Source organism: Bos grunniens, chromosome 7 (assembly GCF_055505025.1).
Source record: "Bos grunniens cultivar Pamir isolate PY7600 chromosome 7, Bosgru_T2T1.0, whole genome shotgun sequence".
NCBI classification, from domain to species: Eukaryota; Metazoa; Chordata; class Mammalia; order Artiodactyla; family Bovidae; genus Bos; species Bos grunniens.
The window spans coordinates 108,074,528-108,100,264 of NC_141171.1; the positions used below are offsets into that span (position 1 = coordinate 108,074,528).

The 25,737-nt window shown below is 37.5% G+C and overlaps 1 protein-coding gene across 21 annotated transcripts in view; it reads left to right on the forward strand.

Moving 5' to 3' along the window:
- The window catches only part of FER (FER tyrosine kinase), a 458,023-nt gene that overhangs the window by 243,972 nt on the left and 188,314 nt on the right, over nt 1–25,737 (forward strand). The gene's annotated exons all lie outside the window — the stretch shown is intronic.

Here is a 25,737-nt window from a genome sequence, read left to right on the forward strand (position 1 = left end):
GACTTGAGGCTTTCCTTCACACTGTAAGGTTCAGATTTTAAAAGGTTTAGTTTATAAAAGATTCTGAGATGTAGATGTTCAAGAAAATGTCCAGCAATTAAGAGTTCATTAGAATTTTACTTTTTGGTGTTAAGTGTATGATATATTGTAAGATACTGGAATTTTAAAAAACTGCACTACTCTTCTCAAGGGCAGTAAATGATAGCTTCACTGTAGAGTCAGCCAGCTGGGTGAGAGATTGTTCTAGGTCAGTGTTACCTCTAAGATCTATCACAGCGCAGACTGCATTTATGTGCTTTAAGTGGTCTGTGAGGTAGTAAGTGGGTTGAGGAAGGCTTGTGTTTTTAAGGTGAAACCTGTGGCACCTGGACTAGGGGGAACAGTGGAGCTGGCCTAGCTTCTGGGCACTTCTAATGGTCCCGGAATTGAGTGGGGGTCAACAGGAGCCCCTTTCCTTAGGGCGCCATCTCACATGAGGAACAGTGTAGAAACAGGGAAGTCATAAAACCTGGGAGGTTAATATTTGCTGATTGGAGGTTTACATATCCAGGGATGACTTATAATATGAAGCAAGTATTATTCCCAAGAATGCTAGTATATAATCTAAATTCACCTGAAATTTTAAAAATTTAGAAAGCAGTTGTTATATTTCCCTTTGTTAGCCTGGAGCATGGTGTCTGTGTTTGTACTTGTATTATGTATTTATTACTCACTCTTTATTTTTACATTCCACCCACAGAAGATTTCAGCAGTCAGTTACTAAACATTAATTCGGTGGCTAAAGAATTGTCCTTTTTGCATAATTTTCTAGAATTATGAGTTTGGCTCATTCTTTGTTAGTGTTTTTCCATTCACTTTTGTTTTATATTTTAATTGCAGAAAACCCTATAAAAATTCTCCTTTAGTCTGGAACAGGTTGTCATTTTTTTTTCTCTAGTTAAAAAAAGGTCTATTAATGTTTCTTCTTTCATCGAGGAATAACTGCTGTCTGTTCTGTTTACTTTATTTACTATTAAAACATAAGTGACTTGCAAATTTATATTTCCAGCTCAGATATATATCTTTCCCAAATCTAAAAATTTTCTACTTTTCACCTAATACTGAATTCATCACATTTAACTACAAAATTTGTTCTTCCTTTATAGTAAATGGTATCACCAAATACCCAGCTGCTCAAACTATAAATCTAGGGGTCCTTTGACAGCTCTTTACCACTGCCCTGCCTAAGCACTTCAAGTGCCAGGAGTTTTGTATACTCAGTTGTACATGTGAAAGTATGAACTCAATTCTAGTATATCCCAATATGAAGTAAAGTTCAATGCGGTGAAGGTACCACAGTTTGACCATGTTAGGTTAATGAGAGATGCTTGGATTTTCAGAGATACTGTCAAATGATTTTGACTCATTTCACAAGCCAACCTAGTGTTTGCGTTGTCTACTTGCTTAGCCAAGTCTAAGTTGAGAGATCAGAGCCCTAAAAGAGGCACAAAAAAGTGCTTGTCTGGCCTTGGATATGAATATATAAGTAAAGCTATATCCCTCATAATATGAAATATTCCGTGAAATGATCATAGAGAAATGGAGTAGATGCCCTGGACTTTTAACATGGCCAGTTATTCTTTTCCTCTCAAACCCCCAACTCTGGCTGTGGAGCCGATTATCCCAGCATTTTATAGCCTTAGTTATGAAAATAACTACACTGAAAGCTATAAAAGATTAAGTGGCTACATATGATTGTTTTATGAGGTAGAAATTTGAAGTTAATCTAGTTGACTGTTAACTTGATCTAAAGTACTGATATTTGAAATATGCAAGTTATTATCTCAATTTATGGTAAATATTATTATGCACTTGATTTAAAGAATCATATCACTCTTTTAAAAGAAAATCACAAAACAGGGTTATGAGAGGAGGTAATTTTCAATCATGAGTGGGGAACAATTTTCTTATGCTAGTTTTATCTGTTACGTGTCTTCTCTTGGAAAGTTATTTGTCGTCTTATAAATGGAATCTCTTTCCTGATTTAATTTGTGTAGGAAGTTAATGTCTTTGACCATATAATGTGCTATAAAACATCTAATTTCCATCTTGCCAGACTTCATTTTTAGCCTACATAAAGAATGCTATTTTGGTCTCAGTATAATTTCTGTTTATAGTACCTCACGCCTCTCTGCATTTGTTTCCCTCTTACTCATGAGAATATACGTGTATATCATATGTCAGAGTAGAGGACGTGGCGACCAGGGTAATTTCTCTCTTATTCCCAGAGGCACATGAAACTAGACAGCCTGAGTTAGAGAAATTGACTTTCTCATGATGATGAAGCGAACTGATGTTCCACCCACCCATCCCTCCCTCTGCCCTGGCTGACGTTTCCTCCTCTGCCTCCCAGAGCCTGTGGGAAGGTATGGGAATGAGAGAGGTGTCCCACACAGGTTACTGATCATGATCTTCATCATCCTAGCAGCACGGTGGGACGCACAGGGCCTGTTCTTTCCTCAGCTCAGACTCTGTTCCAATGTCACTTCATCGGGGAGGTCTTTTCTGACTGCTGCCTGTGAAATAACACCTTACCCCCTTATATCTCTCTCTTGTCCTCAATTTCTCTTTGTTACAGTTCTGTTTACCTGACATCATACTATAGGATGTATTTTTGGTTGTCTATCTCCCACAAGAGAAATGTAAGTTCTATAAGGGCCAGCATTGCATTTAATAATCAGTCCAGCCAGTACCTAAAACAGTGCTAGCTACTGTGTGCTCAGTTGCTTCAGTCGTGTCCAACTCTTTACGACCCCGTGGACTGTAGGCCACCCAGCTTCTCTGTCCATGGGATTCTCCAGGCAGGAGTACTGGAGTGGGTTGCCATTTCTTCCTCCAGCTAGCTAGTAGGTGTTCAGTAAATATCTGTTGAAGAATTGAATTCACTGGGCAATTGCTAGAAGCCAGGTACTTCCAAGCTTCTTACATGCCTTAACTGTATATATTGCCATGAAATAAATATTGTTACTAACCCCATACAATTATGAACCTGGAACTGAAGTTTACAGTGGTAAATTACTTTCACAAAACAACACAGCTGTTGGCAGAGTTGAGATATTCAACCCATGTTCTTAACTGCTATCTGTCTAGACTGTAGAGTCTAAATTTTAGAGGCTGTAGGGAATAAAATGTTTATTTTATGGGACATGTGTATGAGTTTAATGGAAAGGAAGTACCTTTGATTGCACAAAACAGTAAATGGAGAAAATCTTTACCATAGCAAAAACTATAGGTCTCTATAGAAGGAAAAATATTAGACTGTAATATTGGGTGACAGAGTTGTAATTTAAGGTATAGTAGAGGATGTTGTAAGATGTAGGTAAGGAAGACATCTAGTTCACCTTTAACATTTGAAAGTCTGGCTTGTGAAGCTTAATATTTCTTTAGATTTAGCTCTTAAAAAATTTTTTTCTTTCTGAATGGAAGTTAAAGTTCATGATTTAAATTCAGGAAAGTTAGGCAGTGAGCCGTTAAGTTGAACCTTTAGGTAAATGACTTGCCTGTCAGCTTAAATCGAGTAATTCTGGCTTTTTAATCAGAATTTGTATAGTATGCCAGAATATTAGAAGCAGATTTTTGTGGAGAGAGTAAACCTGTGGCTGAAATTAACATGTCCTGAGGTGGCCAATTTCCGGTGACAGCTTCTTCGACAGACACATGCACACGAAGGGCAGAGAGGAGAGCGCTGCTTTTCATTGAGGTGCTCTGTTCATACTGTGAGGCTTCAGACCACTGAAGACTGTTCACTTTACCTTATACTTGAGTCACATAGTCACTACTTACCAGATACCTTATTTATTATAAAAAGACACAACTCAAGAAAAGTCAATTTTTCTCTGTAGATTTTGAAAACTATAAAATATATATACTTTCCTGTTCAAAAACTTTCTTTAACAGGACAAATAGAACAGAAGGAAAATTTGGAAGATTTTAAATTGTGAAGGAAAAAATGTATTCATAGAGTGTATAGTCTGTAGAAAATGCACTGGTCATAACAAACACCCTTTTCCAACAACACAAGAGAAGACCCTATACATGGACATCACCAGGTGGTCAACACCGAAATCAGATTGATTATATTCTTTGCAGCCAAAGATGGAGAAGCTCTACAGTCAGCAAAAACAAGACCAGGAGCTGACTGTGGCTCAGACCATGAACTCCTTCTTGCCAAATTCAGACTGAAATTGAAGAAAGTAGGGAAAACCACTAGACCATTCAGGTATGACCTAAATCAAATCCCTTATGATTATACAGTGGAAGTGAGAAATAGATTTAAGGGCCTAGATCTGATAGATAGAGTGCCTGATGAACTATGGAATGAGGTTCGTGACATTGTACAGGAAACAAGGATCAAGACCATCCCCATGGAAAAGAAATGCAAAAAAGCAAAATGGCTGTCTGGGGAGGCCTTACAAATAGCTGTGAAAAGAAGAGAAGCGAAAAGCAAAGGAGAAAAGGAAAGATATAAACATCTGAATGCAGAGTTCCAAAGAATAGCAAGAAGAGATAAGAAAGCCTTCTTCGGCGATCAATGCAAAGAAATAGAGGAAAACAACAGAATGGGAAAGACTAGAGATCTCTTCAAGAAAATCAGAGATACCAAAGGAACATTTCATGCAAAGATGAGCTCGATAAAGGACAGAAATGGTATGGACCTAACAGAAGCAGAAGATATTAAGAAGAGATGGCAAGAATACACGGAAGAACTGTACAAAAGAGCTTCACGACCCAGATAATCACGATGGTGTGATCACTGACCTAGAGCCAGACATCCTGGAATGTGAAGTCAAGTGGGCCTTAGAAAGCATCACTACGAACAAAGCTAGTGGAGGTGATGGAATTCCAGTTGAGCTACTCCAAATCCTGAAAGATGATGCTGTGAAAGTGCTGCACTCAATATGCCAGCAAATTTGGAAAACTCAGCAGTGGCCACAGGACTGGAAAAGGTCAGTTTTCATTCCAATCCCAAAGAAAGGCAATGCCAAAAATGCTCAAACTACCACACAATTGCACTCATCTCACACGCTAGTAAAGTAATGCTCAAAATTCTCCAAGCCAGGCTTTGGCAATATGTGAACCGTGAACTTCCAGATGTTCAAGCTGGTTTTAGAAAAGGCAGAGGAACCAGAGATCAAATTGCCAACATCCGCTGGATCATAGAAAAAGCAAAAGAGTTCCAGAAAAACATCTATTTCTGCTTTATTGACTATGCCAAAGCCTTTGACTATGTGGATCACAATAAACTGTGGAAAATTCTTCAAGAGATGGGAATACCAGACCACCTGATCTGCCTCTTGAGAAGTTTTTATGCAGGTCAGGAAGCAAGAGTTAGAACTGGACATGGAACAACAGACTGGTTGCAAATAGGAAAAGGAGTTCGTCAAGGCTGTATATTGTCACCCTGTTTATTTAACTTATATGCAGAGTACATCATGAGAAACGCTGGACTGGAAGAAACACAAGCTGGAATTAAGATTGCCGGGAGAAATATCAATAACCTCAGATATGCAGATGACACCACCCTTATGGCAGAAAGTGAAGAGGAACTCAAAAGCCTCTTGATGAAAGTGAAAGTGAAGAGTGAAAAAGTTGGCTTAAAGCTCAACATTCAGAAAACAAAGATCATGGCATCTGGTCCCACAACTTCATGGGAAATAGATGGGGAAACAGTGGAAACAGTGTCAGACTTTATTTTTCTGGGCTCCAAAATCACTGCAGATGGTGACTGCAGCCATGAAATTAAAAGACGCTTCCTCCTTGGAAGGAAAGTTATGACCAACCTAGATAGCGTATTCAAAAGCAGAGACATTACTTTACCAACAAAGGTTCGTCCAGTCAAGGCTATGGTTTTTCCTGTGGTCATGTATGGATGTGAGAGTTGGACTGTGAAGAAGGCTGAGCACCGAAGAATTGATGCTTTTGAACTGTGGTGTTGGAGAAGACTCTTGAGAGTCCCTTGGACTGCAAGGAGATCCAACCAGTCCATTCTGAAGGAGATCATCCCTGGGATTTCTTTGGAGGGAATGATGCTAAAGCTGAAACTCCAGTACTTTGGCCACCTCGTGCGAAGCGTTGACTCATTGGAAAAGACTCTGATGCTGGGAGGGATTGGGGGCAGGAGGAGAAGGGGATGACAGGGGATGAGATGGCTGGATGGCATCACTGACTCGATGGATGTGAGTCTCAGTGAACTCCGGGAGCTGGTGATGGACAGGGAGGCCTGGAGTGCTGTGATTCATGGGGTCGCAAAGAGCTGGACACGACTGAGTGACTGATATAATCTGATCTGATAGTCTGTTGATAACACTCCAGTTCTATTATTTTATTAAATATTTTCAACAACTGTGAACTGAGTGTTAGTATTATCCCCATTATTAGATGAGGAAACTCAGAAATATCTAAAACCACATTTCTCATAAATTTCAGAGTGGTAACATGAAAATGATTCTGTTCTATTCATCATTTTTTACTACAACCCTAGCTAGCATAAATTATAATGTATAGTCTTTGTAATGTCAATAGTTAAAGAAGAAATTCTTTCCGTAGTTCAGTATTCTACCAGTAGTATGTACCAGTGAACTTGACAGTTACAGTCCCATCTCATATGAAAATTAGTCTAACAAGAACTATAATAACATGTTGTATTCAGGGAAATACAGATAATATCTGAATGTTTACCCTTCATTTTGCATAGTTTGTAAAGTCAAATTAAGTTTGGATTTTAGGTTTGTTCCATTTAATGAAATAACATAACATAGTCATCGAACATATAACACATAGACTGACTTTCAGCTTTCTGTCTTAAAGTTTACCAGCAGGTATTGTGAGGAAGAGCAACGTTGGACTCAAAAATTAATAGACCTTGGAGGCCACTAATGATTTCTTATGTGATGTCTCAAAGGAATTTCATGTATATGTCTGCCTCAGACTGTCTTAAATATCATATTTTTAGTCTGAGGAGCAAGGTTTTTTGATAGATAAGAGTATTCTTTTTATCTACCATATAAATAGATGGAAGGGTGATAAAATAGTCAGATGGGGGCTGAAAGGTGAAAGGAAAAATCATTAAAGTTTTTTTAATGTAGATTAAAGGATAGGATTTGGTATTTACAGCACAAACATTGCCCGGAGTATATCATTTCATCATTTTAAAATATTTACAAAGTCTGTGCATATGGACCCTGGGAAAGGGAAAGTGTTAGTTGCTCAGTCATGTCTGATGTGCGACCCTGTGGACTGTAGCACGCCAGACTCCTTTATCCGTGGAATTGTCCAGGCAAGAGTACTGGAATGGGTAGCCATTCCTTTCTCCAGGGGTTCTTCCTGATCCAGAGATCAACCCCAGGGCTCCTGCATTGCAGATGGATTCTTGATTGTCTGAACCACTAGAGAAGCCCAAGAAGCACATAGAAATGTACACAGAAAATGTATAAAAGGATTTCTAGTATGAACATGGTTACGTAACAACAGTTTGTCCCTGTTACCTGTGGAAACCATAGAATAATAACAATAAAATAAAAAAGTATAAACTTCATTTTTCACGAAACTAGGAGCTATATATTATCCACAGACTTAAAAAGTACATGTTTAGGTAGCCAAAAGCTCCTTTGCTTTGGCAAAAGTTGTGTAGCACAAAGAGAAGAGATGATCAAAGAACCAAGTTGCTCTAGGTCTTATTAACCTCTAGCAAAAATACATGTTGAAAGGAAAGAACTCTAAATTTCTGTATTCTTTGCTTGCATCAAAGAATGCAAGACATGTGTGGGGAAAATAAAAATTTTCATATAGCTAAGTGATACAGACAAAACTGCACTTGGAGGAAAATTCAGTACCTTAAAAACTTAACATTGATTAAACAAAAAGAATGAAATGAATGAGTTAAACATCTAATTCAAAAAATTAAGAGGAAAAAACACCACAATTAAAAGGAAAGCAAAAGAAAGAAATTAAGAAAGATAAAAGGACTGGAGAAGGCAATGGCATCCCACTCCAGTACTCTTGCCTGGAAAATCCCATGGGTGGAGGAGCCTGGTAGGCTGCAGTCCATGGGGTCGCCAAGAGTCGGGCACGACCGAAGTGACTTAGCAGCAGCAGCAGCAATGCTTCTTTAAAAATGCAGCGCTTGGCAGCCTGTTAGAAAGATATTTTCTGGGAGGTTGTTGAAATGCAGTCATGGACCTGCCTCAGACTCACTAAATTAGCCATCCTACTTTTTAAAAAATGTGTTTATTTTCAATTGAAGGATATGACATCTACTTTTTAATAAGATCCCCAAGTGATTCAGGTGCACATCGTGACTAAAGAAGAAAAAACTAGTCTAAGGTTTCTTGAAATTTCTATGATTTGAATTTTGAAAATGAGCTATGAAGCTTGCTAAACACCAGCATACATTTAATCAATATACTATAAAACAGCAATTAGCTTTTATGTTTTATTTCCTTAAAATCAAATTTAACTTGTATGAAAATTTAATAAAATATTTTAATCCTTTCAAAAAAAGTAAAAGGAATAACTTAAAACAAAATATAAAAAATAAAAAACAAAATATATATATAATAACTGCTTTTTATAAGATCAAAAGAAAATTAAAATACTTGCTAATTTATTCAAGAAAACACATACCACACAGGGCTAATATCTAATATATAAAGAATCTCTAGAAATTAATGCTGCCCTGGTTGCTCAGACGGAAAAGAATCTGCCTGCAGTGCAGGAGACCTGGGTTTGATTCCTGGATTGGGAAGATCCCCTGGAAAAGGAAATGGCAACCCACTCTAGTATTCTTGTCTGGAGAATTCCATGGACAGAGAAGCCTGGTGGGCTGCAGTCTGTCAGATAAAGACAATCAAAAAGGAAAATTAGCAATGGGCATGAATGGATAGTTCAAAAAATGAAAATACAAATGGCTTTTAAAATATGTCAGATGATTATATCACTCAGAATAAAGGAGTATTAAAACTAGGATGAGATATCATGTTTTTACCTAGCAGACTGGCATAAACTCAGTTTGATAATTTACTTTCTTGGCAAAGATGTACAGATAAAAACCCTTGGACAATTTGGTGCTGGGGATATAAATTAGAAAAACCTCTGTTGGGCTTCCCTAGTGGCTCAGCTGGTAAAGAATCTGCCTGCAATGGGGGAGACCTGGGTTTGATCCCTGGGTCGGGAAGAACCCCTGGAGAAGGGAAAGGCTCCCCACTCCAGTATTCTGGCCTGGAGAACCCTCTTGGACAGAGGAGCCTGGTGGGCTACAGTCCACGGGGTCCCAAAGAGTTGGACACGACTCAGCGCACACATTGTAGAAGGCAATGTGGCACCATCTATAAAAATGATAAAATGTAGATACATTTACTGTGACTTAGCAATATGACTTCTGCAACTTATCCTTTAATTATATCTGTGTATGTATGAAATGATCTCAGTATAAGGTTATTCACTGCAGCATTTATAATATCAGGAAATTGAAATAACTCAAATGTTCTTTAATAGGAGTCTGGTTAAATTATTGTACCCCATCCAGTGTAATACCGTGAATGAGAAAGCATCTATGTTCTGGTTGGAGAGAGTTCCAAGATACAGAAGCAGTGTTTCTAAAACTCTTTTTTCCCATAATGCATAGAAATTGCATATTATATTGAGTCGCAGGACATACCGAATTGGAAATGTTGGTGTGGATATGTGTTCATAATTGAGAGAGATTTTATGGAACTTTTTATATTTCTTAATGTGATGTGTTCTATTAAGAATGCATCCAAAAACTCGACATCCAAAAAGTTGATTTTATGAATGTCAGTTTGAAAAATATTTTATAAAGGATTTTTAAAGTAACAGTGTGTGAATTTAGAAGAAGAACATACGGCCTAGGAATAATTCACAGAGAAATGTGGACTTGAAGTAAGTCTCAAGGATAGGCCAAAAGACTAGGGAAGTTGTTTGGGGTTATGGTAAGGGACTGGAGGAGGATGTGGCAGCCCATTCCAGGATTCCTGTCTGGAGCACCCCGTGGAAAGAGGAGCCTGGTGGGCCATGGTCCATGGGGTCGCACAGAGTCAGACACGACTGAAGCAACCGAGCACGCACGCACACATGCACTCATGGTAAGGGAAGTCTCTAAAACATGGGAAATTCCTAGACTTGTTTTAAGGAAGGCAAGATCAGTTGCCTTGACAGAAGCAGATGATTTAAAAAAATGAGTAATCTGAAAGTTCAGTTTTGAGAGCTTTGAATACCACAATTAGGATTTCTCTGTGGAAATGCCATTCCATTGCAGGTTTATAAGCAAGGGTGGGATGTGAACTAAACACATCTAAAGTGTAGCTAGTGATACCTTACGAAAATACTGAAGCCTGACCACCCTTTTGGAGAAGGAAATGGCAACCCACTCCAGTATTCTTGCCTGGAGAATTCTATGAACAGAGGAGCCTGGTGGGCTATAGTCCATGGGATCGTGAACAGTCAGGCATGTCTGAGTAACTATCACTCATCCAGCCTTTTAAATTATTTATTGGCACATTTATAAAACAAATCAATTTTGATTTTACTATGCTTCACAAAGAACTTGTATAGCCATATCCAAATTATATTTCAGTGAATAATGTCAAAATATATATAGAAAAAATATCAATACCAGGAAAAAATAAATAGTGGAAATTTAACAGCGGTAAATAAAATACAAAATGCAGTTTTGTTTTGTTATTAAATATAAAAACCCAGAGACTCTTGTTAGAGTAGTTCGCTAAAATCAAAGAATAAAAGAACTAGGTGAAATTTCAAGATTAGACGGTTCATTCCCTGTTACTTTACAAATGAGGTAATAATCTCTAAGGCAAGAGGCTCATGCTCAAAGTCACAGAATAACTAAACATTAAAGTCAGATTTCCAGGTTCCTTTCAGTAAAAATATATTTCTTATTAAATTGCATGTTGTTGGTCTCATCATTGTACATTTTATTTGAAAGAACATATAGTTTAGCTTGTATCCAGCTCACAGAAAGCTGGCATATGTAACCACAAATTTAAATTTTCAAAATTAGAATACATAAGCAAAACAACAGTTACAGTCTCTGGAAGAACAAATATTTGAAACAGACATGATTAATGAAATTATTAATAGGATGGTCAGTCGAGGAAGAAAATTACTTGTTCACAAATTATTACATGAAAGGATGAAAGGAATTAACTTCATATTTATTGATCTGTTTTATTGTACACAGAGCGTATCACCTAAACCGTACAATAAAATTTTAACTTCATTTTAGAAAATACCAACAATTAATTGTCTATATTTGTTTAAAATAGTTAAGATTTACATGTGTTACGCTACTTGCTCAAATCAAATATCTAGTAAATAATAGGTGATTTGAATGTGGTTTTGTCTGACTAGAAGTTTAATCTTAAATTGTTATAGTTGTTGATGCTTGAGATAAAATAACTTGAATTAAGAAAAGAGGATATTTTAGGTATTTTAATAAAATATATGGTTTTTAACTAACAAGCAAAATGTAGTTTCTTAAAGACCTATAATAATTTCCGTGTTGAGCTTGAAATTTAGCTGTAAGTCATTGTAGAAAAAGTTAGCTAGTGTCATGGTTAGAGAGGAGGAAGGATATTAATTTATTTAAAGCAAAGTTTTACTACCAGTAAGTTCTAAAGGAAATTTCTCCCTTGGGATTTTGGATATAGCAGTGTCCTTAAAAACGCTTCTGCAAAAGTTTAAGGGCAGATTTCATAGATTGTTGCTTTTCATGTCCTTTCATAATAGCCAAGGGCATAATATTAAGTTGTTTTTTTTATACAATGTAATGAAACACATTCTGTGTTGAAATTTTTCGTCTGTTTCCAATTTTTGCTGAATAGAATAATAGAATTCTAGGATCCAGATTTATAGTCAAAATAGTAATAACCTTATCATTAAATACAGTAGAAATTTAAACAAGTACCAGAATACCAGAAGATCACATGTATGATATTTACAAATCTCTTAATTATATACCTGAACAATTTAAATTTAGCCAAGTTGGTAGAAGATCCACAGACTGAGTGCAAAATATCTTAACATGGAATGAGGTATTGTTGAAGTGTTGTTTTCATTCATACTTTGCCCTTAATGGGGAAAAAAAAAAAAAAAAAAGCCCTGATTATGTTGTCAATAATTGATCATTCAAATTTTTGTAAATTATCTTTTCTGGATAATTTAATGGATATTATTATGTCTTTTACTGTCTTACTTTTCAAATCTTGAACTTAGACACTGAGAATATATTTAACTGTTCTGAAATCTCAGAATACAATGGATTTAAGTTAGTGAGATCTGGAAAGCAAGGTAGGTCTGTACCAAGAAGAAGACAAAGGCATTCTGATGCGGTTTTATTTTAATTGGAGGACAGTTACTCTGCAGTATTGTGATGGTCTTTGCCATGGGTCAGCATGAATCGGCCACCGGTGTACACTGTCCCCTTCCCACCTCCCTCCGCACCCCACCCCGCTGGGTTGTCCCAGCACCAGCTTTGGGTGCCCTGCTTCTTGCATGGGACTTGCACTGGCTGTCTCTTTCATATATGGTAATATACATGTTTCAGCTCTATTCTCTCAAATCATCCCACCCTCGCCTTCTCCCACTGAGTCCAAAAGTCTGTTCTTTACATCTGTGTCTCGATGCAGAACTGTTCTTAACGTTGGGACTTGTCAGCAGGGTAGGTGGGACGGATGAGGTGGTCAGGAGTGAGGGAGGTGAGCTGGTAAGGAGACTGTGGCAGAGAGAACAGGCAGGGCCCACTCTGCCTCTGAGCCGGATTAGTCTCTTGAGTCACATACTCCCTTTTCCCTATAAACACTCTCTGCCCTGTGCCTCTGGAGCCTGTAGCCCACAGAAACTTCTGAGAGAGAAAACCTCTGATGATGGTGTGTCATTTTCATTTTACTGTTAGTCAGTTTTAGTTAATATATGTATTTACTATTCCATCCATAACTGCTCCTTTATAAGTAAAATGAGGGCATCCTTGGTGGCTCAGCTGGTAAAGAATCCGCCTGCAATGCGGGAGACCTGGGTTCAATCCCTGGGTTAGGAAGATCCCCCTGGAGAAGGGAAGGGCTCCCCACTCCAGTCCTCTGGCCTGGAGAATCCTATGCACTGGATAGGCCATGGGGTCGCAAAGAGTCGGACACGCCTGAGCGACTCTCCCTTCCCTTCACTGGTCCACGAACATGTCCTCCTCCTCCTCCTCCGGGCTCGCCCCTCACTGTGCAGTAGTCATGATGCTTACGTACCTTCTGCTGTTACTGCGCATCTGTAGTCTGATGTCCCCACGCGATAATAAGCTCCATGAGAGCAAGGAGGATGGTTTTACTTGTTCTTTATGTATCTTACACCACCTGATACATCATTCACTAAATATTTGTTGTTATTTTTGAGAAATAACATTTATTATTTATTATTATTTATTATTTATTCTGGACTTGATAATTTATTATCAAGTTAATAAATGCTTGATAAATATTTGAAAAAATTTTATAACTTAAAGATATTAATACTCTCTTTTTATTTTTTTTTAATTTTTATTTATTTATTTTTACTTTACAATATTGGTTCTGCCACACATCAACATGAATCCGCCACGGGCATACGTGTGTTCCCCATCCTGAACCCCCCTCCCACCACCTTCCCCGTACCATCCCTCCGGGTCATCCCAGTGCACCAGCCCCAAGCATCCTGTATCGAACCTGGACTGGCAATTCGTTTCTTATATGATATTATACATGACTCTGTGGGAGAGGGTGATTTGGGGGAACGGCACTGAAACATGTATAATATTCTCTTTTTATAGTAAATATAAAAATATTAGCATGGTTTAGATTTATTTTTTTTGTGTTTTGTTTTTTTAAATTTTATTTTATTTTTAAACTTTACATACTTGTATTAGTTTTGCCAAATATCAAAATGAATCCGCCACAGGTATACATGTGTTCCCCATCCTGAACCCTCCTCCCTCCTCCCTCCCCATACCATCCCTCTGGGTCGTCCCAGTGCACTAGCCCCAAGCATCCAGTATCGTGTATCGAACCTGGACTGGCAACTCGTTTCTTACATGATATTTTACATGTTTCAATGTCATTCTCCCAAATCTTCCCACCCTCTCCCTCTCCCACAGAGTCCATTAGACTGTTCTATACATCAGTGTCTCTTTTGCTGTCTCGTACACCGGGTTATTGTTACCATCTTTCTAAATTCCATATATATGCGTTAGTATACTGTATTTATGTTTTTCCTTCTGGCTTACTTCACTCTGTATAATAGGTTTAGTAGATTTATAAATGAGATTCCTTTGGAATTGACACACTTCATTTCAGTTCTTTTTGTATAATAGCTTTTTCATTATATTTTTCATTTCCTTCTTATATTGCTTTATATTAGAAGTTGCTTTTTTAGGTAGTTATTTTTCTCTTGTAAATTTCATAAGTACTTTTAAGTACAGATAGGAAGTATTTTTAATGTTCTCTTATTTAGCTTATATGTATTTTATACTACTGTAAACTGTATATGATTGGTTCCATAAAATCCATTTGACACCTTAATGAGATTTCTCTCTGATATTAACTTTAAAATAGTGAAGCAGTCTTGTATAATATTTAATATTTCTTGCTTGCAAATTATTGTCCTGTATTAACCCATTTCAGAAGTGGAGATGAAATACAAGAATTGACATTGCTTATTTTCACTTTTTTAAAGAACCACTTATCATTCTTTACCATATTAGCTAAATTAGTGCTCCCTTCTGCTGCGTTGTCCTTGAGGGGAACAATTTAATTGCGCCACAAAAGACTTGCCCCACGCCCTACTTTGCAGTGACTAAGTATGCATGCCAAGAATCTTAATGACTTCAAAATAATAGGATTTAAATTAGAAAGACAAGGACGTTAAAAAGATGTTTTCAAGTGATTTTTTAAATGATTGTTCATATATAAGCCTTAGAGAAAATGAAACTGTAAGGTTTTCTTTCTGTTACTTATATTAACAACTGGCATACATTAAAACTATACCAAAAATTAAGGTCTTATAAAAGAAATACCCATGCTTGGAAATAATAATCTAGTGGACATCCTTGAATCTTGACTGATAACTATTTCATGAGAAATAGACTTAAGATCAACAAAGATCAGTTATAATTTATAAGTTATAACTTATAAGATATAATACATATAATATTACAAGTATATACAAAATATAATACAAAGATCAGTTATAACTTTTATAAGTTATAACAAAGATCAGTGATAATATCTATCTCTCTTTTTAATAAAAGACCATCATGTTCAATTCATGGACCTCATTGTTTTATTATTAGAAATATTTTGTAATGGTGAATTCAAGAGGTATGATTTTACTAATGCTTTCTAGTAATGCTATGTTCTCTTTTAAATAATAAATGTGTGTCTTTTTTTGCCCCTAGAATAATTTCAGATGGTGACTAAAAGAGTAATTTTTTAATGTCTATAACACTGGACTGTGAGAGAGTCAATAGAGTTTTAAAAGTCTTCTCTAGAAATAACTTCTAAAAAAAAACTCCTCTATTCCTCTTGCCATCTTGAAAGTAGGGTTTCTGGAAGGTCATCAATGTTCATCTAAAGTAAATAGGTCAAACTTTTCTAGGAATTTGTAGGTTTTAAGCATGTCTCTTTAATTAGCATTCAGTAAATGTATATTATATCTATATTAAAATAGAAATTATATTCGCTACTGGTTTATCCCCAAAGAAATTAGAGTCTGGTTGGGAAGACAGACAAGTAAGTAAGAATTATGCTTGAGGTGCTAAACCTTATTCTAGAGAAAATTTATGGTCTTTTTAGAGGACATAAGAAGGGCCTCTTACCTTGACAGTCCAGGGAATGCTTCCAAGAGTTGTGCAGGATGACAGAGTGTGCTGTGAGGAGCCTGCAGATCATAGTGTTTGAAACAAAGCAGCTGATCTTGGAGTGAGAGATTCTGTGCAACAGCTGAAGATAGAAGAACTCCACTTTATACACCTGGAATGGAGAGTGTCCCAGCAGTCAGGGAGGAGGGCAGAATAAATATGGTAGGCAAAGTAATGCCTCCCACGTGTGTCTGTGTCCTGGTCCTCAGAACCTGTGGGTGTGTTCTGTCACGTAGCAGAAGGGACTTTGCAGATATGATGATGTCCAGCATCTGGAGATGAAGAAATTATTGTGTTTTATCCAGGTGGGCCTGATGTAATCACAGATTCTTCTAAGGGAGAGAGGGAGCAGGTGAGTCAGAGACAGACAGAGAAGGGTGCCAGTCCTTCATGGGTCTGGAATCCCCGTCACTTCTCAGAATGGGATTTGCTGCTCCCCACCTTTCCATCTTTGTACCTGGCACACATTTTGAGTGTCATTTTCTTTTGAAGCCTTTCTTCACCCGACCAGTTCAAATTAGGTTCTCCTTTCCTTGTGCTTCCACAGAATTCTGCACAAGCCATGATAATAGCACTTATTTTGTAGTATTTCAATTATTTTAATTTTTACGTACTTCAAGTAGTGGATCTATGAAGTCACGGACTATACTGATTCCTTTTTGTCTTCCTTGAGCCTTGTTTAATGGTGGCGTATAAAAGACCCTAAATAAATATGAATTGAAAGAATAAAGAATATAGGATAGCATGAACTTATAGATGCTGTTGTATACAAGATGTCCAAAAATATCTAGGTATTAATAGGAGTGTTACAATGAATAAACCGGGTGATAGTCTGGCCCTTGTCATTGTCTGTAGTAGTACCTAGATGACTTAGACTATAATACTAGTAGCCACCTCCAAGAAAGAGGCAATGCAACTAGAAAGGGCCCAGACTGGGAGAATTGTAGGCATTACTACAATGGTGGAAGTGCTACACAACTACCAGTAATTAAGGAAAGAGTTACTGTTAAGTGTTTCAGTGGTTTCTTACGTGTATCATCCTCTCAGGACATACTTATGGATAATGGAGTAAATTTCTAGGCTGTTCAAAGAGTGTGCAAATTATTCCCAGCTACCACAGGTCATGTGAATCAAAATATTTTCTTAGGTATTTTGCAGAAGCCCACACCACTGATTTAATTGATGGCAAGTTGTATTTTCTTATTAACCCCTCAAAAATTCTAGTTTGGAGTTAGAGGCAATAAAGCAGTACTCGTCCCTTTAAGATTTTTCCTGATTATTTCCTGGAGCTGATTAGGCAAGAAAGGCTGTTCAGAGGCTGATTCAGGTTGACACCTGCTCCATCAAATGTATGTTCACTGATTCTTTTTCTTCAAACGGTTGAGACAGCACACTTGATCTCTTTGAGGCCCAGTCTGTGTTCTGTGCCTGCTGCGCAGTGCCGCTGTAAAGACACAGTGGTGAGAGCTCTTTGTGAGTTCTCAGGTTCTTTAAAAGCCACATTTCATATAGTACGCAATGAAACTATGGCTAGCTAGGTTGGAAGGTTTAGTATCCATAGACTTGGGAAAATGTTCTATCCTTTAAGCTTTCAGAGCTTTTAAAAAATCAGGATATCTGGCTACTGGTAATCATTTTCATTATAATGTACACTTCCTTAATATTCATTAGGTTCCTATTACAATGTAAGTTTGACCTAGATACTAAACAGATATCCTTGCAATCTGGGACAAAAGACAGGAAAGACTATTATTGTGTGGGTAATAGATTGAAGTAATGAGTTATACTGAATGCATTCTGAAAAGAGAAAGGTAACTAGGTATATTTCAATGGGGAGGTCTCTCATTTAATAACCTAAAAGACAATAGTGAAGAAACACATGAAATTCAAAGTTATTAAAATGGAAAGGTGGAACAATAATTCAAAAATGAATTTATAAAGGCTGTGTTTAATTTATAGGTGGAATATTTCATATTTATGTATTAAGGTATATTTCACATATGTATTTAGTCAAATACTATATATTGTCAAATATTGAAGAGTCAAGAAATGTTATATAATATTACCTTGAGTGAAGAGGACATAATTTTTAAAAATTATTTTTAAAAGTAATCTATGTTGTAATATCCCTTTCTTATCTAAATATATCACTAACTGTGGTGTAAAAATCCTAATTCTCTTAATACTGGATATTATGCAATATTACTTCCCTCCGTTACTTTTAAAAAATAATTCATACCACAGGCTAATTTTGCTATGTCAACTAAGTGGCCTTGAAAACTATTATATCCTGTTTTGATAACGTCTGTGTTCCAGTTCCTCTGTCTGATAGAAGCCATTCAAGCTGAAATACTTGTAATGCTATTTCTCTGATGCTTTTCCACCTGAAATATATAAAAGTGTGCAACTCCATCCCAGATTCCTGTGTCAAGAACTAATGTATTTGAAGTTGTTTTCAAATTGGTTGATTATTTAGGCATTTTGGCAAGAACATAGGATATACCTAGAAGTCCAGTGAAAAAGCTGTGCCTGAGGGTTTGGACTAATAAGAAAATGTGAATTTCCAAACACCCAAGTTGAGCATACTTATTATTGTCATCAGATTCCCTTAGTCCTCAGGTGGTCGTTCAATACCCACAGTGGGTCCTCCTGAATGATATGAAGAGGCAAAGAAACCAGTGAATGCTGGCCTCACATTTTGTTGCAGAAACATGTACCCTAATAAAGTCTCTTGCCATTTGTTCACACTTTAGTGAAAACTGGATATTTGTTTCTATTGGGTAGGGTTTTTAGAGAAGTTTTTCTAGAAGGGATTTAGGTCATGATTTGAAGTAGATGGATAAAATAGCCTGTTATACTTCATCATTTTGTCAAAGGCACTAAAGAGTAGCTGAAGTAGTTTTTTTTGTTCATGAAGCTTAATTTGTTTTAGTTTACTTTCATTGTTTAATAATTATGGTAAACATTAAAAAGAGCTTTAATATTTATTGGCTTATTTATGCATAGCATACTTCATTTGGAGACTCTTGCAAATATACGGTTAATACAACAGACTAATAATTAGCTGATGATGACACTAGAGTGAAGAGAAAAAAGCATAATTAACATGTTTAATCAGGAAATAATTGTTATATAGCAATGTTTATGAGACTTTGTGAGTTAATAAATAAAAGTAGGAAAAAAGGAAGCTACTCATAAGAACAAAAACCCATAGTTCTGAAATCTGAGAAAAAGCCCCTGGAAAGTCTTCACTGAGGAAGTGCTGTTGTCCAGTCGCTTGGTTGTGTCCAACTCTTTGTGACCCCATGGCCTGCAGCACGCCAGGCTCCTCTGTCCTTCACCAACTCCCAGAATCTGCTCACACTCATGTCCATTGTGTCAGATGCTGTCTCACCATCTCACCCTCCGCCTCCCCCTTCTCCTGCCCTCAGTCTCTCCCAGCAGCGGGGTCTCTTCCAACGAGTTAGCTCTTCATACTGATATATACTTTGTATTAATACTTAGGTATACTCTAACTCCGGTGTTGGTCTAAGTGCTTTCCTTATTTAAATATCAGAAAACCCCTCTGAGGCGGTATTATTATTTTCCCACTTCTGTAGATGAGGGAAGTGAAGCCCTGAGAAGTTAGGTAATTTTCTCAAGCATGCTTAGCTGTTAAGAGGAAAATAGATCCTGGATTCCAACGCAAGCAGTTTGCCCTCCCAGCATTTGCTCTTAAACACTATGCTGTACTGCCTTTCCAAGAGCATGCAGAGGACAGTACCTGTAATGCCATCTTTGTAGTGAGTATACTGACTTGTGTGATTGTTCTCATTACAGCTGTCAGTGATGCTAATTACGGACCAGTGAAACTGAGTTACTTTAAGAAATGTCAGGACTTTCCACTCTTAGTTGTAGAGCTCCCTGAAGTTTACCCCCTACACCTGTGGTTTTGAAAGTGCATTCTCTGGGTCAGTAGCATCAACATTCCCTGGGAACTTGTTAGAAATGCAAATTTCCTGGTGTCATCCCAGACCTACGGACTCAAGAAGTCTGGAGTGGGACCAGGCTCTGCTTTAACAAGTCCTGTAGGGCTTCCCAGGTTGCTCAGATGGTAAAAAATCTGCCTGCAGTGCAGGAGACTTGGATTTGATCTCTGGGTCAGGAAGATCCCCTGGCAAAGAGAATGGCAACCCACTCCAGTATTCTTGCCTGGAGAATCCCATGGACAGAGGAGCTACAGTCCGTGGGGTCGCAAAGAGTCAGACATGACTGAGCAACCAACACTTTCACTTTCACTTTAGGTGATTCTGATGCTCCCCAAAGTATAAGCACCGTTGATTTAGATGAGTTAAAAAGAGCTATCCTGAACCGGGAAGTTCTCTTAATTACCTTATGTCTGTAACTTAGACAGGGAGAATATGGGAGGAATTTGAAATAATGATATGTGTATTCTGCCTTTGGAAATAAGAGAAGAAATCACATTAATCAAGTAATAGGCTGATAATTATTTGAGGTATAAGCAATGACCTCTTTAAACTTTAATCATCTTAAAATATCCTAGTGATCAAGAATCAGTGAAGCAGAAATGCCTATTTTATGACTTTTTGGAGAAGTTGATGTTCCAAAATTGATTTTCGCAGTCTCATCAGAATTCACAAGAAAGATATCTAAAATGATATTCTTCATGAACACTGTATTTTTTTGGTCTTCTTTTTATGAGCTATATATTCACTGTAATTCTGAAGTGATTCTAAGACAGAAAATGATAAAGTTCCTCTACTTAAATTATAATTTTTAACCCTGTGTTTTGTTAATTGTAATGTGGTGAATAAAGCTAAACTGTAACAATTATTTTTTCAGAGCAATGTCCTTTGACCTCTAGGAAAATCAGATACCCTGCTACACATTTTAAATTTCCTCCTCAACATTTTCCGTTTTTTGTAATTATGCATTTACTAGGGTGACCCTGTTTAAGCCTCATTCCCTTACCCATAAAATGGTAATATTCTTACCTTACTGGTTCTGTTATCTCAAATGAGATAACATGCTTGGAAAACGTGTAGTTGTTTCATAGTCATTTGTTTAATACTACTAGTATAGTAGTACTACCACCCAGTAAGCCCCACGAGGGCATGTGCCACTGTGTCCTGTAGCACTTTTTAATTATCAAGTGTTCGTTGAGTGGGTTGATGGAATGAGTGACTCTGACTCTATGAGAGGCCGTGGCAGCGTGAGGCGACGTACAGCACCAGTAACGGTTTCAGAGATCGCTGAGCCTCGTGCTTAGCATTTCTGGTGAAGGAGTCATGGGCACAAAATTTTAAGACTGATAGCATCTCTAACCAAGACTTATAGGTAGGCAATGACATAGCACATTCTCCCTGTCTTACTGCTTTTCTGCTTCCTCAAAACCCCTATTCTCTTACTTTATTCTCTGCTTGCTTAAAATATCTTGATGCTTTCAGTCTAAACCAAGTTGAAATCTAATGATGTTTTGAAATTGAGTTGGTTTTTGGAAGAAATCTGGACAGCCAATTCATAGTATTCTTGATATTTTCATCATATTCTTATCATATCTACTTTATTCATAAATATGAAACATATGCAAAGTAGTAAATTAACTTTTGGCCTCTCATGACAGTGAAATTTCTGACAGGGCAGTCATGTTAGCAGTTTTATCGGCACATGGGGCAGATGAATGGTGTTTCTAAGCCATCAGAGCAGAGGAAACAGTGGTGTTACTCATCAGGAGACTGTCCATAAAATTTGATTTTAGGCACTTCAGAATTTTATTTGTAGCATCGAGGTCACAGAGGAGCAAAAGAATCAGCAGAATTTAAGAACAGTCAGAAGATAAATGGTGCTTTAAAAAATTACAAGTCCTAGATCAGGTAGAGTGTCTCACCCTGGTCCTTCTTCCAAGAAAGGAGAGAACTGTGAGACAGTTCGAGAATCCTGCTCAGGCTTGCTAGCCAGGCACACACACACACTCACGTGTGCTCCCCCTTTCTCTGTCACCTCTTCTCCTCCTCTCTCTGCTCTCTCGGTCTCTTTCATCCCTCTCTCTGTCGCCTCTTCTCCTCCTCTCTCTGCTCTCTCCGTCTCTTTCACGCGATCAGCATTATTCACTGAGCACCCTCTGTGCAGCTGGTGCTGGCATTGCAGTGGAGAACGCGAGAGACGTGGTGCCTGCTCTCTTGAAGTGTGTGCTGTCTGTTACATGATTGCTCAAGAAGATCCCCTTAACCACCTAATCCTACTGGCACTTTTCTGTCTTCTCCGTTGCTTGCCTTCCTTTCTGAATACTGTTGCAGAAGTGAAAAACTCCTGAAAGACTTCCTAGAACTCTGCATCTTACCTTTCTTATGTCTTAAACTTCTCTTTGTGGAGAATTAAAGTTAATGAAGGCAAAGATCTAGAGGCATGTGAGAAAAGGGATTGGGAATATACTCACCAGGTTTCCAGAAACTACTCACTTAGTCGAGTTAAAAATAACTTGGTTGTTGTTGTTCACTTGCTAAGTCCAGTCTTGACTCTGCATCCCCATGGCTGCAGCATGCCAGGCTTCCCTGTCCTTCACCTTTTCCTGGAATTTGCTCAAACGTGTAGAAATAAAAAAATTGAATAAAATGTCCCACCCAAACCAGCTAATGATATACACAGGTGTATCTTTAGGGTTTAAAACTGAAAAATATTAGGTGTTCATTGACAGAGAAACAGATAAGGAAGATGTGGTGTACACATGTATAGTGGAATATTAATCCTCCAGAGTAAAAGAATGTTATCATGCCATTTGCAACACTGTGGATGGACCTAGAGACGGTCATACTGAGTGAGTAAGTCAGAGAAAGACAAATGCCATATGATACCCCTTGTATGTGAAGAAAATGGTATAAACGAGCTAACTTACGAAGCAGAAACAGAATCACAAACGTAGAAAACAAACTTATGATCACCGGGGAGGGTGGGACAAACTGGGAGGTTGGGACTGACATACGTACACTGCTACATGTAAACCAGGGAAGTAAGAGGGACCTGCTGTATGACACAGGGATCTACTCCTCAATACTCGGTAATGACCTGGATGCGAAATGAATCTTAACGAGTAGGTGTATGTATAACCGATCCATTTTGCTGTAGCTGAACACTAATGCAACATTGCATATTAACTATCCTTCAATAAAAATTAAAAGTCAAAATAAAATTTTTATTGAGGTATACTTGCTGAATACAATACTTACAGGTATTCAGTATGACTCAACTTTTAAAACATTACACTCCATTTATAGTTACTATAAAACATTGGCTGTATTCACCGTTGGACTATGTACCTTGTACTTACTTTTCTAACAGTTTGTACCTCTTAGTACCCCTCCTGTATATCGCCCCTTCTCCCTTGCTGCTCCTTACTGATAACCACAAGTTTGTTCTTAATATATGTATGTTTCTTTCTTTTTTGTTATGTTCTTTTAGTTTGTTGTACCTTTTAGGGTCCACGTTGGAGTGATATCTTACAGCATCGTTTTTCTCTGTTTGATTTATTTCACAGTATAATACCCTCCAAGCCCACCCATGTTGTTGCAAATGGTGGAATTTCTTTTTTGTGTGTGTGACTGAGTGGTGTTGCCTTGTGTGTGTACACACGTCTTCTTTGTCTGTTTATGTGCAAATGGACACTTAGGTTGCTTCCATATCTTGAGAACTGTAAATCATGCTGCTGTGAACATCAGAGTGCATGTGTCTTTTCGAATTACTGTTTTTCTTTCATATATATGTATACTCAGGAGTGGAATTGCGGGGTCATGTGGTCATTCTGCTCTCTGTTCGTTTGTCTGCACCAGATCTTGGTTGCAGCAAGTGGGATCTCTAGCTGAGGCATGTGGGGTATAGTCCCTGACCAGCGACTGAACCCAGGCCCCCTGCATTGGGAGTTCAGAGTCTTAGCCACTGCACCACCAGCAGAGTCCCTGCCTTTAGTTTTCAGTTTTTGGGAAACCTGCTTTTTCTTTTCTACAAAGGGTGCACCAGCTGACATTCCCATCAGTAGTGCTCCAGGGCTTCCTTTTCCCCACGTCCTTGCCAACATAGTTATTTGTGTTCCTTTTGATAACAGACACGATGACAGGTGTGAGGTGTTATCTCATCAGGGCTTTGACTTGTGTTTCCCTGATGATTAGTGATGTTGAACACATTTTCAAGTGCCTGTTTGCCATCTGAATGTCCTCTTGGGAAAATTATCTACTCAGGTTTTCTGCCCAATTTTTTATTGTTTTTTTTTTATATGAGCTGTTTATATATTTTGGATATTAACCCCTTGTCAGTCATATCTTTTGCAAACATTTTCTATCATAGACAGTAGGTTGTCTTTTCATTTTGCTGATGGTTTTTGTTTGTATGCAAAAGCTTTTAAGTTTGATTAAATGTGTTTGTTTGTCTTGCTTTTATTTTCTTTGCTCTAGGGTACAGTTCAAAAAATATTGCTGTGATTTATGTCAAAGAGTGTTCTACCTATGCTTTCATCTAGGAGTTTTATGTTTTCCAGTCTTATTACATATAGGTATTTAATCTATTTTGAGTTATTTTTTATATATGGTATTAGACAATGTTCTAATTTCATTCTTCTCCCTGTAGCTATCCAGTTTTCCCAGCACCACTTATTGAAGAAACTGAATTTTCTCTGTTGTATATTATTCCCTCCTTTGTCATAGATTAATTGACTTGAAGTGTATTGGTTTATTTCTGGGCTCTCTGTTCTGTTTTATTGATCTGTGTGTGTGTTTTGTGCCAGTCCTGTGTTGTTTTGACAGTACTGTATTGTTTTGATGGCCCTCTGTTGTTTTGGCGGCACTCTACTATTTTGGCGGCCCTGTATTGTTTTGAAGACTGAAGGTTTGTAGTATTCTGAAGCCAAGGAGCATGAGCCTTCTAGCTCTGTTCCTTTTCTTTCAAGATTGTTTTGGCAGTTGGGTTTTTTGAGTTTTCAGACACATTTTAAAATTATTTGTTCTAGTTCTGTGAAAAATACTACTTAAAGATTCCAGAGATAAGGATTGCATTTGAATCTGTAAATTGCCTTTGGTCATTATAGCAATATTAATAGTTCCAATCCAAGAACATGGTATATCTTTCCATCAGTCCTTCAGTTTCTTTCATCAGTGTCTTAAAAAGTATAAAAAAAAGTATAAAAGTATAAAATGAAGGATTAACTAAGCATATTTGAAAATATAGAAAAAAAATCTGGAAGTTGAAATTGTTCTTAAATGAAGACATTATGCTGTGCAGTGAATAAATGCCAGTCAGTAGTTATTTCTCTACATTCTTCATAGTTAGATTTCATTGAGTATAATGCTCATGTCTTTTCTTATACAGATGTAACCAGTTACTCTTTATATAAAAGTATATGGGAAAATATGATAAAGAATGTGTCTAAAATCAGTTGGAAAGGGGATTTTCTCTCAATCAATGGTAGTGTGATAGACTAGTTAGTTTACTAAAGCAACAAGTTAGACACTGCTTGTTACAATATTGTATATTTAGAATTAGTTAGAATTACCTATAGGCATTCCCAGGTAGTGCCAGTGGTAAAGAACCTGCCTGCCAATACAGGAGACACAGAGACACAGGTTCAGTTCCTGCCTTGGGAAGATCGTCCGGAGAAGGAACTGGCAATCCACTCCAGTATTCTAGCCTGGGAAATTCCGTGGACAGACGAGCCTGGTGGGCTACTGTCCATGGGGTCACAAAGAGTCAGACAAGACTGAGCATGCACGTGCAGGCAGAATTACATATAAAAATTAAATCATAAT